Source organism: Halichoerus grypus, chromosome 4 (genome assembly GCF_964656455.1).
Source record: "Halichoerus grypus chromosome 4, mHalGry1.hap1.1, whole genome shotgun sequence".
NCBI lineage: Eukaryota > Metazoa > Chordata > Mammalia > Carnivora > Phocidae > Halichoerus > Halichoerus grypus.
Genome location: NC_135715.1, coordinates 129,018,563 through 129,037,463, shown reverse-complemented (window position 1 = coordinate 129,037,463; position 18,901 = coordinate 129,018,563). Strand labels below are relative to the sequence as shown.

Here is an 18,901-nt window from a genome sequence, read left to right as displayed (position 1 = left end):
ATATAGGAAAAGTATGGAGGGATGTTTATCTCCCTCCCTTTGCCTGCCAAAGCCTAAAAGATTTAGAATTTAATATAAAACAGAGTGCATTAACTTGATTTTTAAATTATTCTCAGATAAAGAGCAATGACTAAATGTATTAAAAAATAATAAGTAGTAACATGAGAAAAGAGTAAAATTATAAAAAGCATATAAAATATATAAAAAGCATATACCATTGTATACCAAAAACATATAATAGCAACACTGTTTGGTGTTGGGGAACAGTTGGGGAGCAGTTTTATCTTTTCCAGTAAGTCCAATGTAATGGTGGGAATAATGATTCTTATGCCATGAAGAAAAGCCTAAACTGATTTCTACTTGCTCAACAAAGCAGAATGATATGTTCTATATTTTGCTTCCCTGAAAGCAATTAATATTTTAAAAAACTGGCCAGTAAGTTTATAAACTTCACCTATTTGGAAAATTGGTTTATTTAGTGCAGATTATTTCCCAACTGTGCTAGACAAAGTATTACTATAGCATTGCCATGTGTCTAATAATATGGAATAAGTCTTTAAAATCACTTTACAATCTTACTATACTTTTTGATAAAATGAATATAATTCTATTTAAATTCCAGAATAGATGACTAAAAATGCAATCATTTATTTTGTTTCCTAAGAAATGCCAGGTTAAAAGAAAGAAAGAAATGTGATTGCTTTGAATACTCAATTATTTTGAGCATTTGCCTTTTATATATCATAAGTCATTTTGCTCTTATTTATAGCCACTAGAAGTTCAGGAGAAGTACATATACAGTGATAATACAACCTAAAACTTACACAAGTGATTTTAAGATGACAACAGTTATTTGTAGATTTTAGACTATGTTCCATTCTGCTAGACTGAGTAAAACATATTTGCCCTAAAATCTTTTCCAAGCTTACAATATGGTCTCTAGTTCTGAGTGATGACAAAGACAGACTGGTAATCAGAAAGCAGGAAATTAATTTTCGAAAAATCATTAAAGATTCCTTTGAAATCTGATACAACACCATTTCTTCAAGTACACTAACTGCATATCCTTCAATGATTTGTTTTTATATTACTCTATTTACTCTTCTACTTTACAATTTTGATTTGACCTGCATTGACACAAGCACATTTTTCTATATACATTTAAATATCCAGTCCATGAACCTACAATGTCCACGCTGCTGAGATTTGTATGGAAGTAGTGTGCTCAAGCTAATGCAAAAAAGACTTCAAAGTTTTGACTGAATTTGCATAGAGACATAAATTATCCAGGATATTCAAAGCCATAAATTTGCTGCAGGACATATAGCTCTCTTGTGGCTTACGGAAGCACAATTCTCTTTATTTCATATTTGTCTATTACCAGGTTTTCTCCAAGAACTGTCACAGGGTTTCCTCTTTGGCCCATACTGTTTTTATTTCAATATTCAGAATGTGCTACCTGGTACTGGTTGCATTTAAAAGTTAACAGTATTGCACTGCCTAAATGAATTTTAAGCTGGGCTCTTTCCTCCTCACTATGCTCTGCCTAGAACACACACACAGGTTAGTAGACCCAAACTATGGGCATGACCTGAGGTAAAAGTAAAATAAAAATTCTTGTGTTTCAAAATTGTTCAATTAAATATGGTTGACCATAAGAAAGATTTTATTTGACTTCGTATGTATATAATATATATCACATGTAATATATAACATATATGAAAAGTATTTATACATATTTATTTCATGATATATAATTATACACACACACATGCAATTTATATATATGTAAAACAAGAGTCTACAAATGTGTTGTTTGGGTCAGAGGACAGCATATTCCATTCAACATAAGAAGGAAATTATTTAAAATATACCCCTTTAGCTGCAGTCATTACTGAAAGTTTCAAAAGAGAAAGAGTTTAGAAAAAAATGGCAGTTTTTGCATTTTTAAAAAACTTACACAAAACATGAATTTCTTTTCCTAAATTAATCTCAGGATCCAGGATAAATGTCATAATGTCCCCACAAAGTGATAAATGGTAAGAATCTGGCCCTAAATAACTACCACAAAGGGATTTCATAAATATTTGAAATAACTGTCCTTCACTGTTTTAAACAGCTATCCTCCTCTTTTGGTCCACCCTCTATCCACCCCACCCCCCATTTTTAAATAAAAGATATTGTTGCCAAACTACTAAGCCTTAATCGTTATAATAAAATTAACGCCCTCTTTTCAGTGCAGAGAAAGTAATTAAGTTTATCTAAATATGTATTAGCTCTTTGTATGTAAGCTTCATAGAATTCATTTTAAAATCTTATGCAAATAAAAAAGCATAAAGCAGTAATTTCATGACTAAACATTATTTTGTCTCTTCATCTTTCCAACATAAATTTTCATACACATACAACCTGTAATATAGACAGATGCACACTTGATGCAAATTAGATAACATTTTTTCCCCATCAACATTTTTACTGCTGAATTGATATATTTAAAATTTTTAATGATATGGATAAACGTAGTCTGATCATGCTGCTTTCATTAAGTTTATTTAAAAATATGTTTTGGAAATAAAAAAGCAGTATGAACAATAAACGTGAGTACACATTTGTTTGGTACAGGTCAGACCTTACTATGATGTAATCACACATTTTACCAAAGTGTGATATTTAGTGCATGGAAAAAGAAGACTTTTGTCCTGCCTGTGACATTTATGAGGATCACTTTACAATCCAGACTTAACTGAAAGGAAAAGTCATAGGAAGTTGAACATGTTGAGTTCAAAATGTCATTGTCTAAAAAGTCCCAAAGAAAATTAGTAACAACTAGAAAAATTAAAGAGGCGTTTAAAAACTATAACCCCCAAATAAGAAATTCTTTCTTTGATGCAGCGCTTAGCAATAAAATATAGAATGAACACCATCAAAACTGAAACCCTCTCTTAAAATGAAATGAAAATACAACTTATTAAAACTGTCCTTATGATGTCTTGTGGGATATGAACAAAAGAATTCCATTATTTAATTCCAGATACCTCACAAGACTCTTAGGCTATGAACCCAGGTCTAATTAAAAATACATTTTTTAAAAATGTGAAAATCCCGTAAAAGTTGTAAGTCTCGATATTTATTTATCTAGATGTCTCAACCCAGACATCTCTCTGCCTTCAAAAACTTTCCAAAAAATAGAATTATTTAGAAGCCCAAATTCAATGTTTTCCTCACATGAAATTATTCCATTGGAACAAAACACCCATGTTTCAAATTGAAAAAAACATTAAGAAGATTTAATAAACTAGTTAAGGGAAGCTGAAAACTGAGAACACCCTGCCAATTTCCACAATGAATTAAAATAGCCAGTCCTCATCAGTGTCGTTTATAGAAATAAAATTAGGCGCATCATGAAATCTGTCACCGTACCTGCGTGCACTTTAAACGACTACGGCACACACGCTGTAAAATCTTCACTCTGAGAAATAAAGCACACTTCATTTAACCGCTGCAAAACACTGCTGCAGGGAAGCCCAGTGCATTTTTTTCAGGCAACTGATCCAGCCTTCCACCGGCCCTGTGACCTTTGAACTCCCTCTGCCCCCCCCACCCGCCCTCGCTTCTGCAGTCAAAGCCTCGGAGCTGGTCTCATTTGCATAAGGCTCAGGCAGCCCTCCAGCAGCCGAAACGGAATGCTGGGTAAGGAAGTGTGGAACTGCAGTTGTGCCCGAATACCTGAATCACCGGAGCGGTGGAACGGGCGTTGGGGAGCGGGCACGGGCTTCTCTGGGCTGCCTGCATCCCAGACCCCGAGTCTATTAATGGATAAGTGTTTTTAACTCTTTGTTTTAAACAGAGTCCTGCTTTCCACCCCTCCCCACCAAAAGAAGCTGTCAGCAGCAACTATGGTAACCAAGGAAACCCAAATAGTCAAATACTTCATTTAAATACATGTGGAAAACCAATTTAAAAATTTCATTAACTTCTCTTGTTTTTGAAACATAGCTATTTTCTCTCCCATTGGCATAGATATTGCCTGCATAATCAGGGACGTGGGGTATTTTCTGTTGTGGTGGTGGTGGTGGTGGTTTAAACAGCATTTCACAAGCATAAATATCTTTTAGTTACTGTACAAATACATGAAGTCACTATGGTAATTCTATAAAATGTTAAATGTGCCCTAGTGTCTTAAAGACGATCATCCTAAATGGTGTCCAAGAAATTAATTGTTAAGAATTTAGCTCCCAAGATGCCTTTCAAACAATACAGCAGTAAAAATGTAGAGCAAAGTTAAACTATGTGTTGAAATTTAAAGATTCATGTAGCAGTAATGCTTGTCTGTCTTTGGCAAAGATGTTCAGTGTTGTGCTATTATTTGCTAGAGTTATTTCTTCCCTTGTCTTCCTACACACAGCAATCTCTCTATTTAAAACATAAACTTCTCTATTGCTCATAAACCAAAGAAGTGGTTATTTTCTAGATACAGAAGGTCATGTGTGTACATATTTTTATAAATATACATGAAGGCACACATTCTTTTCCAAATGGTAAGTCAATGGATATATGCATCATCACAAAATTAATCCACTCTTCTTTTGAAAATTAAGCTAATTTGTTTTTCTCCATTAGTGAGTGAATGATATCTATAAAATAAAAGGCTTTATGAAGTATTTTCCACCTATCAAAAGATACATAAAATGAAAAATAAAAGGGACACAACCAACTAGTATAGATATATATTACTGTAGTTAAATACAAAATGCATTGTTCTAATAGTAACATTATTAACGTTTCAAAATTTTCTTATTTAAATTTTTTTCATTTAAATAATTAAATATGCCAAACCTTCCTCTTGCAGTGTACAGAGAGACATCAATAAAATCTGAATGATATATCATCAATTTATAAGACATGTAAACTATTGCAATACAGGATTTTTTAGCACTGGAAAAATAAATTTGGAGCTTTTTATTTGAGCTATTTATTAGTAGTATTCTGGTTTATATTATTTCTGCATATACAAAAGATTAGAAATCATTGGATACATTTTTTTCTTACCCATAAATTTTTAAATAGGATAAATAACTTTTCAGTTCACTATAATCATATAAACATTTCTCTATCACATCTGACTACAGCAACAATTTAATCACACTGGGTCAATTCAAGTGCATCCTTCATATTACACACTGCAAATATCTTGCAAAGTTTTTGTTTAAGGGAAAACACACATTAGCCCATCCTAATTTAAATCCAATCAAACACAAGGAAGTGTTGGAGTAATTTATAAAATCACTGACCTGTTCAAATAGCTGTAGTCTTAGTCCTTGCACTCTTTATCAATTAGAATCCGAAATAAATAGATTATCATTTTATAATATGTGTCAGCATCACCGAAGGCACTGTTCTTCCTGGTTCAGCGGAATCTTCTTAAATTTGCCAGCCCTGTGTTTTATTGCTGGTACCGTATGCTTTATTGTTCAGCGACAAGAGCTTCACTCTGCACAAAGACTCATTACCTACTGCTTGCTGCACGGCATCAGCCTCACTGAGGCTGCCTATATGTGATCACATGGGAGTTTTGTCTGAGAAAGCCAGGCATGCCACTGACTTCACTGTGTCTATGGATATTTTTATCAGCTGAGGTCTGCTAGGAGGAAGGAATAACAGATTATGAAGCTGCTCTAAGTCATTAATGCAGCCCGACTTATGGAAATCCTTTCACAAGATTTTTTTTATTATTATTATTATGGAAAACGTTTGAGCAGGCATTCAAAAGAAGTTAACTAGATTTTATTTTAATAAGAGGCTGAATAATAATTTAAGGAAAGGGAACTAGCAAAAAGCGGTTTTCTACCTTCTGCTTTCTGAAAGTACTTTTGTATAAATATTATTAAAGAGCCTTGCTCAACCGAATGATTTGACAGTATGTTTTAACCTTTAGGTTGCTGGGGTTTCTTTTTCTTGGAGGAGGTTATTTTCTAAAAGGATAAGTGGCTGTTTCCCTCAAAATCTCCTCAATGAAAAATCTCAATCACTAATAGATACTATATATGAATAAAAACAGAGTTATTCTAATTACTTTTGATAAAGTAGATAAGAGGGTAACTCTCTTATTGATGTGTATGAATGAGGTAGGTGATTAATTTATCTTCTCAAAAGATGACACATTCCTAGAACAGCTGACTTAAAAGAACAATGAAGATTTCAATTTAAAGATCTAAAGGACATGTGGTTCATATTAATTCTTAAAATCGCAGTAACTTATTTTAGACAGCTAACCTCAATAAAGCATATGGTTTACCTTATCTGATTTCAGTGTTAACAAGTAGTTTCAGAGCTGACTATTTAACATTTACAGGAATTTTCTGCTCTATAGATGTTAAATTAATATCTATACACACATATATGTGTGTATGTACATACATGTCTACATATGTACATATATATAGTCAGAGTATCATTCTAAAAATGTTTTTTAATAATTAAATAATTGCCTAAAATTATTTCTTCACATTCGAAAATGGATTGTGGATTTCCAAATGAAAAAGCTATTTAGTTATTGGAACTTGATGAAAAAACAATCGATTTCTTATCTCTTTAATAATCTGTCTACGTTGAATTGGTAATTGAAAGCTTGTTGTTTGTTAATCTCAGTTGAAATTTTATGACAAATACATGCAAAGTGCAACAAAGAGCACAGAAGGAAAAGACAGAAGCATCATAAATGAAGACCAGAAAATAAATTTTCTGTATAGACATACAGTACATTTTAATAGTATTTGTAAATAATTCAGTAATCTTAAAAATAGTAAACATATATACCTGCTTAAGCCTTCCATTAATAAGAAATTATTTTCTGGAAACAATTAAAACTTAAAATTTTTGGTGTCAATTGAAATTTTTTAAAAATAATTTTAAGCCAGACTAGGCAAGTGTAGCTAAATAGCCCAGTCCCCTAAATACAATGACCTAACATCGTTCTTTACAATATTTTTTTGTTGAGTTAACATTGATTTAGAATGTTTTATGACTTAAACAGATGCCTTTTGGTGGGCTTTTCTTAACATTGAAAACTATTCAGATATGTTTTAAATGCCACCATTTTAATGCATTTGTTCCAAAATGCTCATGTTCATTTTTTTCCTCTGCACACAAGAGCTACGCTAAAGCTACAAAACCTTGGGGCATTAAAAGAAAAAGGGAAACAGAGTGCTCATGTATTATAGTGTGCCTCTAGGTTTTTAAAGATATGTACATTCTAGCTAATATCTTTGATGATGTCATCATGTTAATGTACAAGGAAATAAACAAAAGGCAGCCATTTTTCTTTTACTGCATCACCCTCAAAAACAGTGAAATAAAATGGTTGCCAAATGGAAGGAAAGAATCAGCAGAAAATCAAATTACTTCCAAATTCTTGGGAGAGGGAGGGAAGGGGTGTGAAATTGGAAATAAAAACTACATGTATGTGAAGTTTGAATGAATGCATGTAAAGAAATAATTTATAATAAGGAAAATAAATAAATAAATAAATACAAGGAATATAGAAATAGCTAGCAATTAAAACAAATACCAGTAAAATAAAGACTCTCCCATGGAAAGACTATATAAACTATATATATATATATATATATATATAAAATGTAAAAGCCTATTAAGTCCATTAATATTTAAAAAAAAAAAGTATTTAAAGGAGGACAACGGAGCTAGAAAGATCTAGAAAAGGACAGAATGATCATGAAATAGTAATAATCTTTCCAGGTCTGCTATTGTCTTAAATGACCTTGGTCATTTGGTGAATTATTCTAGCATCTCATGCTTTAGTTTTTAAGTCTGCAAAACAGGAAGAGCAAAGTGTTTGGAAAGCATGTCATGGAAATATATAGCATATTTTTATAGTTCAGTTGTCTAAATTGGCTTTAACCAAGCATTGTCAACTAATATTAATAAAATAAGAAAAGATGATGTAAAATCCTAATGATTGTTTAAAAGAATTTTTAAACACATTATCCTAATAGCAGAGACAAACAGGACTTTTGAAGCAAGAGATGATTTTATTTTTCTAATACATGCAGAAAAAAAATAGAAATAAACTTAGTAACTAATTTGAAACAACACTCATAAAATTGTCTCAGGATTAAGACAAATTATGAAATATACCCATCTTTCCAATCAAAATTCTGGAACTCTCTGTCAGTGACATGACAAGAGAATTGCAGCAGAGCATCTGATTCTCACATTACACAATGAACAATGGTGCCTCTGCTTATATAACAGTTTCATCAGCCAAGAATTCTTAAAATTTGAAATTAACAGAGAAACACAAGATCACAACTTAAAGGAGCAAATTCTATCCAAGATTAAAAGGATGTTTTAATTTACTTTGTTACACTAAAAACTGTGAATTGAAAGAAGATATTTGTTTCTTACTAATGACTCTTATTAGCTTGTTTTTTCTCTAATGAGAAAGATACATCATAAAATCATTTCATCTGCCCCCCCCAAAAATAACCAAAGCTTATCAGAAGTAACCCAAAATGTGTGCTATCCAGCTCATCCAGTAACTTGGGCAGAGACATGTTAAATGGATGATCCTTTGAGCATTCTACTGCATGAAGGAAGATGGAGGAGAGTTCCTTATACCATCACCTGTGTTTCCTGGAACTGTATTAATTGGCATATACACCAGCATCTCCTGCTGGATTTACCCTTGATCAGGCAGGATTTTCTTGCTACGTTTCATCCTCCTTTACATCACATTCAGAGAAGTCAATAAGTTGCCCGTGTCAGCCTCAAAATCCAAGACTAATTCAATTCAATTCAACAAACCTTTACTGAGAGGTTACCATGTACCAAGCTCTGAAACAGTTGCTAGGGATATAAAAAATGAAATATACACTGTTCCTAAGAAGATTGTAGTCTCTCTAGCTAATAGATAAATAAATAAATAAATAAATAAATAAATAAATAAATAAATAAAAGAAATAAATTGCTGAGCCTGTTATGGGAGGGTAGTAAAGTATGGACATGTTTTTTTAAAGTTTGAATATTTTATTGACTTAACATGCATTTTATGTACAATTAATACAATTTGTACATTTTCATTGTTTCCTAAAATCAGAAAATCATTATTGTAATTAAAAATCATTTATCAAATACACACACACATATATGATGACTACAAATTCTATGCTATACTTCCCATCAAGAGGTTGAATCTAATTTTACTCACTTTTATTCTAAGCTAGTCTTAATGATTTGCTTAACCAAGAGAGGCTGCAGAATGGATGTTTTGGAAATTCTAAGGCTAGGTGCTAAGAAATGTTGCCATTTCCACTTGAAGCTCTTGGAACACTCTCTCCAAGAGCCTTGACTGCCACATAAGAGGATTAACTACCATAAGACTGCCAGGGTGAAGTCGCATATAGGCTTTCTGGTCAACAGTCCCAACTGAGCCCAACATTTTAGCCATTCCTGATGCCTGACACATGTATAAAGTGCTATCTTGGACCCTTGAAACCTACCCGCCCACCAAATGGACACCAAAAAAATGATCCTAGTTGTCACTATGTGGAGAAGAATCACTTAGCTGAGCTTTTCTCAAATTTTTGTCATGTGGAATTCATAAGATATAATCAAATGGTTGCCGTTTTAAGCCACTAAGTATTGTGGCAGTTACTTGGCAATTACTAACTAGAACATATTGACATGTATGACAGAGACAATACAATAAACCTAAAGTACATGAAACTACAATCTGATACACATATTCAATGAAAGCAAGGAATTTCATTCAATAAAATGAATGGGTGTATTAAAAGGAAATACAACTTGGGAGCATGAAAAAAGAGAAGCAAAAACATTCACGGAGTGTTCAAAGCAAAGAAGGACTGAGATATCTGAGAAGATTGTACTGCAGGAACTGGCTTTCTGAACAAATAGGGAAGAAACGGCATAACTAGCCAAGAGAAAAGAATTCCTATCTGCAAAATGGTACTTGGGGAAAAGCCCAGAAACTAACTAACTATGAGAGGGACTCTGAGGAAATTTGGATGACAGGCAAGTGATGGGAGGTTGAAAGAGAAAAGGGAAGTCTAATGATCTTTCTGGGAGTGCTCTGAAGCTTGAGATGAGGAGATTTTTGCAACATTGATGCTGAGAAGTCACCAAGGCATAAGAAAAGTGGTGTGGTCAAAGTGTCAAAGAAAGCAACTCTGACAGCTGGGGAGTGGCTAGACCATGGGGCGCTGAGGCAGCAGCAGGGAGGCTGATGAAGAAGAGATGGGAAGAAATGATGAGCATCTGAACTAAAGGTACCGAGTGAGGAATGAGAAGAAAGGAACTCCTAATGAAGAAAGAAGGAATTTAAAACTGGTTGGATGAGCCAGTCTCTGATCTTTTATAGCTTAAAAGTCAACGGTTCTATGAATCAGTTACCAATTACATATGACAAGTGGAGAACATTAAACTGGTTTTGTTAGACAGATTTAGTAATTTCACAGGTATTTTCATTTGTATTGGCCTCAGTTTGTCAACCTTCAGATATTGTGAAAAATTGTTCCTATCAAATATGGTTAATGTTGTGTTTGGGAGTCTGCAAAAGACTGAAACAATGAGACCTTCCCTAAATAAAGTACGTAGAGGACAGCACTTTTGTTTCTTCCTGTTGTCTGATTCCTAAGTTAGGAAAACACTGTAGGGAAAAGACAAATATGCCCTAGTTCTGTTAAGATAAAAAAACAGGTAGTTTTGGATAATGCAAGCTAAGACAGCACACACACACCATTACCTACCAAAGTAAACAAGCCTGTTGGGAGTTATATCCTTTTGAATCTTCATTCTATCTGGATATTAGGCTACCAAAGTAACAGATGTTAAGTGGCCAGTGAATGGCCACTCAGAATGATGCAGGTTAAATGGTAGGAATAGCTCTATAATTGCTGCTACAGCACATACAATATGTACATAAATCATGGGAACATGGCTATAAAGAAGTCTTTATGCAAAGTGACCCAGAGAAGAAAGTATCCAGATTTCCCCCCTACCCTTCAGTCTCTTTATCACCTCAAAGGCATTAAAAACAGCATTTATCAAGAGAAAAGAGTAAATGAAGCAAACCTCCTCCCTGAGAACACAAAGAATACATTATTTCTTAGTAACCATCAAAATTAATTACAATGATTTCTTCTTATGCTGAATTAGATGTCTAACCTGGGACAAAAAATATGGAGTCAAACAGCATATACAAAAATCAAATGTGAACTGAACAGGTAAAAAAAGAAAAAAGAATAATTTAATAGGACTGGTGGCTTTTCCTTGTCAATGGGAAGGTTGCACCATAACTAAAAGGGCTGCTTTTGAGGTAAGGCACACAAAAAAGTTTCCTATATTTTATTTCACCCATAGAATTGGCTGATAGACTGAATCTACTTTGATTTATATAATAGAGTCATACAGAAACAGCTTTGGCATATTATTTACCTGAGTTCATTTGTTCATTTGTTCATTCATTCATTCATTCATACATTTTTTTCATTTCAAATTCACTGAGTACTATATGCTCAGAACCTGGTTCAGTGCTCTGATAGTTTAAAGAGATGAATAAGTCACAGTCTACAAACTAAGTGGCTCTCCATCTAGAGGTAGAAACAGATATAAAAAGTTATAGCATAATGGGATAAGTTCTATAATTGAAGAATATGTAAGAACCTCAAGACAGGAGTGAATAATACTATATAAAAATAGTTAAAAGTTATCAAGCACTTACTAAGACCAAAATGCTTTACTGTATATGTATTAATTAACTCATATGACCATTGCAAAAGCCTATGAAATAACTACTTTTACCATCTCTACTTCTTGGATGAGACAATTGAGGCCCAGACTGGTTAAGTGACTTGCCAATGCAACAATCAGTGTCCAGACCCAGGCAGTATGGCTTAGGGCAGTATGGCTCTACTGGGAGCATGTAACCTAAGGCAGTCATGGTGGTCTTCACAGAAGGGGTGACATGGGAAATAAATCTGAAGGGATGAGTAGAAGTTCTTTTGTGGAAAAGGAGAAGTATATTCTAGGCAGAAGGGCTGGAATATATAGATTCTGAAGCATGACTAATATACGTATGAAGAAAACTAAAAATTTCACTGTGAGAATGATAAGGTTATTTGATCTTCATGGGATTGTGCATTTGGGATGCTGGGATGTTTGGAACTCACCTTGGCATCAGTTTGTACTCACAGGGGGTGTTTAAGTGGCTTGCTTGTGATTTATTAGGTAACTCTGGAGAATGAATTGGAGAGAGGGCCTAGAAGAATGGAGACCAAATGAGAACTGTTGAAATATCCCAGAAAACAGTTACAAAGCTCTGAATGAAGACAGTGGCCCCCCTGTGAACTGAGAGGAAAACATATTGAGAAAGTAAATCAACAGATATTTAGGCTGGAAGTGAGGGAGAACCCTGAATCCAGGAATTTTAATTTGGGAGACAGCATGGATAAGGACACCACTACCCTTGGTTAGAAATACCAAAGAAGCTTAGATGTGAAGCCATTCAGTAGTAGAAGGTCTACCATGCACCAGGCAAGAGTATAAAGTTTTAAGGATACAAAGATGCCATTTTGGCCCCTGCGTGCTCAGTGCCTGCCAGAGGAGCTCACAGACAAAACCTATTACCCAAATACACAATTCCCTCCATCACAGATAACTTGTGAGAGTACAGAATTTCTCTCAGTGGCCTGATTAAAGGTTAAAAAAGAACAAAGAGTGACTTTTCCACAATAAAACTTCAAGTCTGGAATACCACCAATTGAACTTAATTATGGTGGTGTTATATATATATATATATGTATGTATATATATATATAACTATATAAAAGTGTTCTGCGCAGTTTAAAATCATGATCCAGATCACAAAATCCACCTCCATGCTTTCTATTAATCATACAACATGAAGAAATACAAGAAATAAATTAGATTTCTCCTTTAGGCAAATGTTTTAATGAGCTTAATCCTGTGGCTTGCTATTAATGCTAGTGACTGGCTTCTTTGAAATGAGGCATGCATTTTCTTTCTTGTTCATATAGTCAGCTTCCTATTTAGTATTCATTATTCATGTCTATTTTTATCAAAGAGCACGATTACATGAAACCATGATCCAAGCATGTTTGGCTCTAATTTTTATCTGTGGAGGGAAGAAAATTATACACCCTTACTATACTGGAATATGATTGTTATGTACGTATGTGATCATAGTATATACGTGTCCCTTCATATTAGAAGATGGTGCTACTTAATTTGGGTGGTCAGGCTAAAGGACAGATATTCTTTTCACACCTGTTTTAGTTTAGAATATCAACATGCCATTGAAAAAAAAAGCCATCTGTCCTGTAAATAAACTAGTAAAAACAAGTTTTGATCATAGTCTCAAGAAACTCTAGATATTCTAAGAATTTCTTAGGTCAATAGCAAACCGTGTAGGATTAAGAATAAAGTGAAGTGTAGACACATTTTATTTGAATATTATGATCCATGATAACTAGTTGACAGCCATGGATACTGCAGCAATTGCTACTCTTTGGAGGCCAGAGCATGACTGGGATCTTTGCCTCTTTAATTACTGATAGTTATCTATGGAACATGCAATTATGATGGCTGAGAAAAAAATTGAGCATCATATTGCTACTGTTTTCCAGCCACTCATGGTGAGGTGACTTTAACCTTGTCTGTATATGTTTGCTACATTGTATTTATATAGTGTTTCTCTGACCTGGGAAGCTGATGAGGACATTATTCCACTTGCAACTTAACTCTAATTTACTATGTTCTGCGGCCACTACGGAGCCAGGTAGCTGCAACAGATTTATGGTTTAATGGACTACAGAAAGACTAAGGCTTTTAAAGACAAAGATATTTCAAGATAGCACACTTAGAATAATTAAACCTTGAAATCATCTAAATATACTTAATATAGGTTTATTAATGTGGCGGAATTTGAGACAGCCATTAAAATCAGAATCATTGTGCCTATTTAAAAACAATAAAAATGTGTACAAAATTAGTGAAAAAATTTACCAGAAATACTAACAAATACTGTTATGATTAAGATGTATGGAAAAAGACTGGAGAAGAACTAAAGGTCTTAAGGGAGTATATGTGACTATGAAGCAATATACACACTTTGATCTCAATATTTTCAATATGTGTAAGCATAAAATAATTGGAAAAATAGAATCAAAATCATAAAACTAGTTATCTCTTGGATGTTAGGTAATAGGTGATTTTGATTTTTGATTTTGGCTTTTTAAATATTTCACAAGTGTTCTTTTTTCTGTTACTAATAATGCAATGTAAAATTTAATATTAGACTTGTTTTGTTGAATGCAATTATGCTAGAATTAGTTTAATAATAAGAAAAGCATTTCAAAATAAGAATATTGTTCAAATGATTTCAGCTGCTGTACGTTTAAGCTTTTAGATATCAGGGAAATTGAACTCCGTCTCCATATTCTACCCTCGGGTCGGATGTGGCGCTTGATGCCATCCCGTCTATGAGGCTCCCTTAAGACATGATTGCTTTTGATTGATGAACAGATATCTTTCCAACGCTTTTTTTGAGCAACCACACACTGTGTTGTTTTTTCTAAATTCACTGTGAGGCACTGCAAAGAGGTTCACATATCTACTCCCACCCTCTGTTTAAGTGGCAATGGACCCAAAGGTGTGATTGCAGGTGGCACAATGAGGTGTCAGTGAGTAACCTTACTTCTGACCCAGTTGCTGAGCTCTACATTGTGGTGAATTATTTTACTTACCTGGAGGAAAGAGATTATATTATAACAAAACTAGTAAGGGCACTAGAAGAACCTGATACATATTTAAAATGGAGAAAGAGCTTGAGAATTAAAAAAAAAAAAATCTGTAGCTGGGCATTATGTTGTTCCAGTAGAAATTTAACAACAGAAAAAGTGGAAGGCCTGGAATGAAATGCTGAATTGGGAAAATATTAGTGTCTTCCTACTAAGTCTTCCTTAGGCTTGGAGAGTGCCTGCAATGCAAAAGTCCAGCAACTGAACTCTTGCTTTCTTGCTCTCCCAGAGAGACGTGATGCTGAGACATCTAAAACTAAACACACTGTCAGTGAATCTGGGTACAGTTATTATTATTATTTTTTTTAAGGTTTTTATTTATTTATTTGACAGAGAGAAAGACAGCGAGAGAGGGAACACAAGCAGGGGGAGTGGGAGAGGGAGAAGCAGGCTTCCCACTGAGCAGTGAGCCTGATGTGGGGCTCGATCCCAGAACCCTGGGATCACAACCCGAGCCAAAGGCAGACGCTCAACAACTGAGTTACCCAGGCACCCCTATTATTATTATTTTTTAAAGATTTTATTTATTTATTTGACAGAGAGACACAGCAAGAGAGGGAACATGAGCAGGAGGAGTGGGGGGGGAGTGGGAGGGGGGAGCGGGAGAGGGAAAAGCAGGCTTCCCGTAAAGCAGGGAGCCCAATGTGGGGCTCGATCCCAGGATCCTGGGAATCATGACCTGAACCGAAGGCAGACGCTTAACGACTGAGCCACCCAGGCACCCCTGGGTACAGTTATTAATTGTATATTGGCAAGAACCAACCATAATAGAGTCTGAGAGTGTTGTCCAGGCAACAATGTGAAGGGCAACTTTTAATCTGTATTAACCAATGAATCTTTGGCTATAAATGAGAGAGTTTGGAATAGAAGCCCATTCGCAGTCCACAGCACAGTATTCATTGTAAGATGGACTCTGATTTCTTACACTCTCTTCCTCCCTTCATCAGGTGAACTGAGTCCCTCTTAAAGACTCAGCTCAAAAGTGCCATCCTAAAGCCTATCTCCATATCCTTTGCGCATGGGGGAAAAGGAGGCCACTCCTTTCTCTCTCTTCCATGTTTATTAGTCTACTATAATTGTTATAACATCATACTGTATTAATGTGTTTGCATTCTAGAAAGACACCAATAAACTGGGATCTCAAGGCTCTGTCATCTTCATATTTATATCCTTAGAGCCTTTCACATTAGAGATGCTCAGAGCTGTTGAACAAGTTCTTGTGAATGTGTTTTTAGAATATAAAGTGTATACAAGCCTTTAGAAAGCTGTCTTTAGAATGTCTGATAATGTTTGTAACATGCAGGCTGTTATTCAGAGGACAGAATTATTGTTTAACACTTGTTTCCAGTTTGTGTTTTTGGAGCTTGTCTAAATTAAAAAAAAAAAAAATGATGAGAAGCTGGAGATCTTGCACAACCTTCCTCCCCCATACCCCCCACAACAGTTAGGAAAATTGGATCAGACAGGATATCTTGCAATTTAACTCCTCTTATAGCCATTCCACAGCTGGTAACACATATTCAGCTTTGTTAAAAATTTCTCCTACTGATAAAACTTCTTGAGCCTTTTTCTCAAATATCAATCATCATTACTATTCCTCTTGCCAATAATTTTCCTCCCTTCCCTTCTTTTCCTTCAAATACAGAAAAGTTGTGCTTCACACTTACTTTGCACACACTTATTTACCCAACACAGTCTCTTTGAAGTCATAGGTAGATTTCTTTTAGAATACAGACGCATGCACAGCAAGAGGTATTAAGGCTTTGCTAATGAGCCTTCGCAAACATTTTCATATTTTGGATCAACACCTCTGCCAATATGTAAGACATTTTAAGAATACTATTTCTGTCCACAGAGGCTTCTGTCAATTCATGACATGTGTTATATAAAGCTATATAAGGTAGACTAAAATGTCCATGTGTAATATTACATATAGAAGAACTTTTCATTTGTATTCATTCAGCATTAATTTCACTGGACCTCAATAGTCATTAACATAAGAAATACTTGTTCAGACATTGATTGATAATGAGAAGCCCCTCTCCCCCATCAAACCTACAACAGATGGACCAGAAAGAAAAAGGGTTTACAAAGTAGAAATTCCTTCCTAAGTTTTTGTCTATCACAACTGTCTATTCTTTCCTCTTCAGGCAAGGGACATACTGTGCTGTGGAAAATAGTAAGATTTCAATTTAGTTATAGAGAATTTCACAGAGACAAAAGAGATTTTAATGTGGCCTATACTGAACCAATTTTATAAACATTGGCATTAAATTTGTAGAAGAGAGAGTAAATGTAATTTTATAATATTTGCAGAGAAAATAAAATCCAAATGAGCAGTCCATTTTTGGATTCAGTGACTATATTGCCAAAATTGAAATGACTTTTTGTGGAATATCAAGAACACAGAACAAACAGAAGAATTATTACTGAATTGGAAAAGTAAGAAATTATTCTTGGAGAGGAAGAAAAAAGATCTCAACCACTGTCTCTTTATAAGTCCAAGTTCATATGGCCTTTTAGGGGCTTTGTGCTGCCTAGCTTGAATTTGTTCAACCTTTTTAAGGACTTGAATTTTCTCCTGAGATGTTTTAAACGGTTTTTTTCATCATTAAGTCACCATGCGCAAGCAGGAAGATCACTTGTAACTTTATCCGCTTTACCGACAGGAAAAGTAAGGCATAAATATTTCAAGTGGCCATTTTCTTAGCTTAGAGAAATGCTTTTTTCACTCAAGTACTCTGGCTTTTTATTATTTAACTGCAGGAATGTATTTGACAAGTGGTAGTCCTTAGTAACTAATATAGAGAATTAAAGTATCTCCTTTATATGTTAGATGAATGGATAGTGTTTAAAGAGATGTTTCTTGGACTTAAACACACTGTACCAAAGTGGACAGCTAAATATAAAAATAATAGCATTTTTTGGTCTCTTGAATGCTTAAGCTTCAGTGAACCAAACCACCTCATGAACACTAGTGAAACAAATCGTTTAGAGATTAAAGACAGATCACTCAAAAACTAGATCTACAAGCCAAGTCCATAAAGGGACAACATCTGGTTCACCATATGGACCTGCATTTCATAACTGATCGAGTAGTTCACCAAATTATACATAAATATTTTGAGCTTTGCTTTTAGATAGTACTTTGTCACCTGATTACTGTATTGCTTTTCTTACTGTGAAAAACAGAATGATTTGAGCAACTCAAGCTCAGTTTGGTAGCAAATGCTGTAATATGGCAGTCAGACTTCCGGTGGTTTGGTGGACGCTCAGAGGAGATGGGAAAGCTGTGGAGCAGTCAGAATCATTCATCAAGAACCCCGAGGGAAAAGATAGCATACACCTTGGGTTGGCTCTAGAGTAACATGACAGAAGAGGATACAGGAAAATAGATAAGCATTGTTCGCAGATGATTATGAAAAGTGTGGCGGAGGGGAGTGCTAACAAAGAGTTGTAACTATCTGGTACTCTTACTACACAGTTCAGGACCATGGGTCATTTTCAAAATGGCTTTACAGAAGTCACTGAACAATGTCGTCTGCCTCTAGAAGGAGTACATCTAAACTATTTAAATCTGATATTCCCATTCAAAAAATATTTTTAGGAAAAAAATTCCATTCCCTCCACCATTTAACAAGGGGGATATTTCCCAGGTAAAATAATAAAAGGATTGGTGAGCTTCCCAACTATAACCTTTAGTCCTTGGATTAAGGATAAATAAAAAATGGTCCATTCATTTTTTTAAAAGTATGACATACAGAGTAATTCCATAATACAGGACAAATAGGACAGTATAAAAATGACTTAAAAACACAAATTTAATATTTTTCCTATTAGTTCTTACAGATCTCTTAATTTAGTTATATTCCCTTAAATTCTAATATGTCAAAGCTAAATGGTGGCAATAGAACCTGATTTTTCTCATTAGTACAACTATTAGTTCTATTATATATCCCTTTTCTTTACTCATGGATGACTCTGGGACACCTTCCAAAGAATAGTCTGCTAATAAATTATGTTTAGTTCATTTTTTTTTTTTA

At 34.4% G+C, this 18,901-nt stretch overlaps 1 protein-coding gene across 5 annotated transcripts in view; it reads right to left on the bottom strand.

Moving 5' to 3' along the window:
* CSRNP3 (cysteine and serine rich nuclear protein 3) overlaps positions 1 to 18,901 on the bottom strand; it is a 198,369-nt gene that overhangs the window by 89,225 nt on the left and 90,243 nt on the right. The window contains exon 1 of one of the 5 annotated variants that reach the window (XM_036090420.2): positions 5,292 to 5,544. The exons of 3 other annotated variants lie outside the window; for them this stretch is intronic. The gene's annotated coding sequence lies outside the window, so the exon portion shown is untranslated. Of the gene's footprint in view, positions 1 to 3,420; positions 3,511 to 5,291; positions 5,545 to 18,901 lie in introns of those variants that run through there. One more of the 5 variants, XM_036090421.2, reaches the window with a different exon arrangement.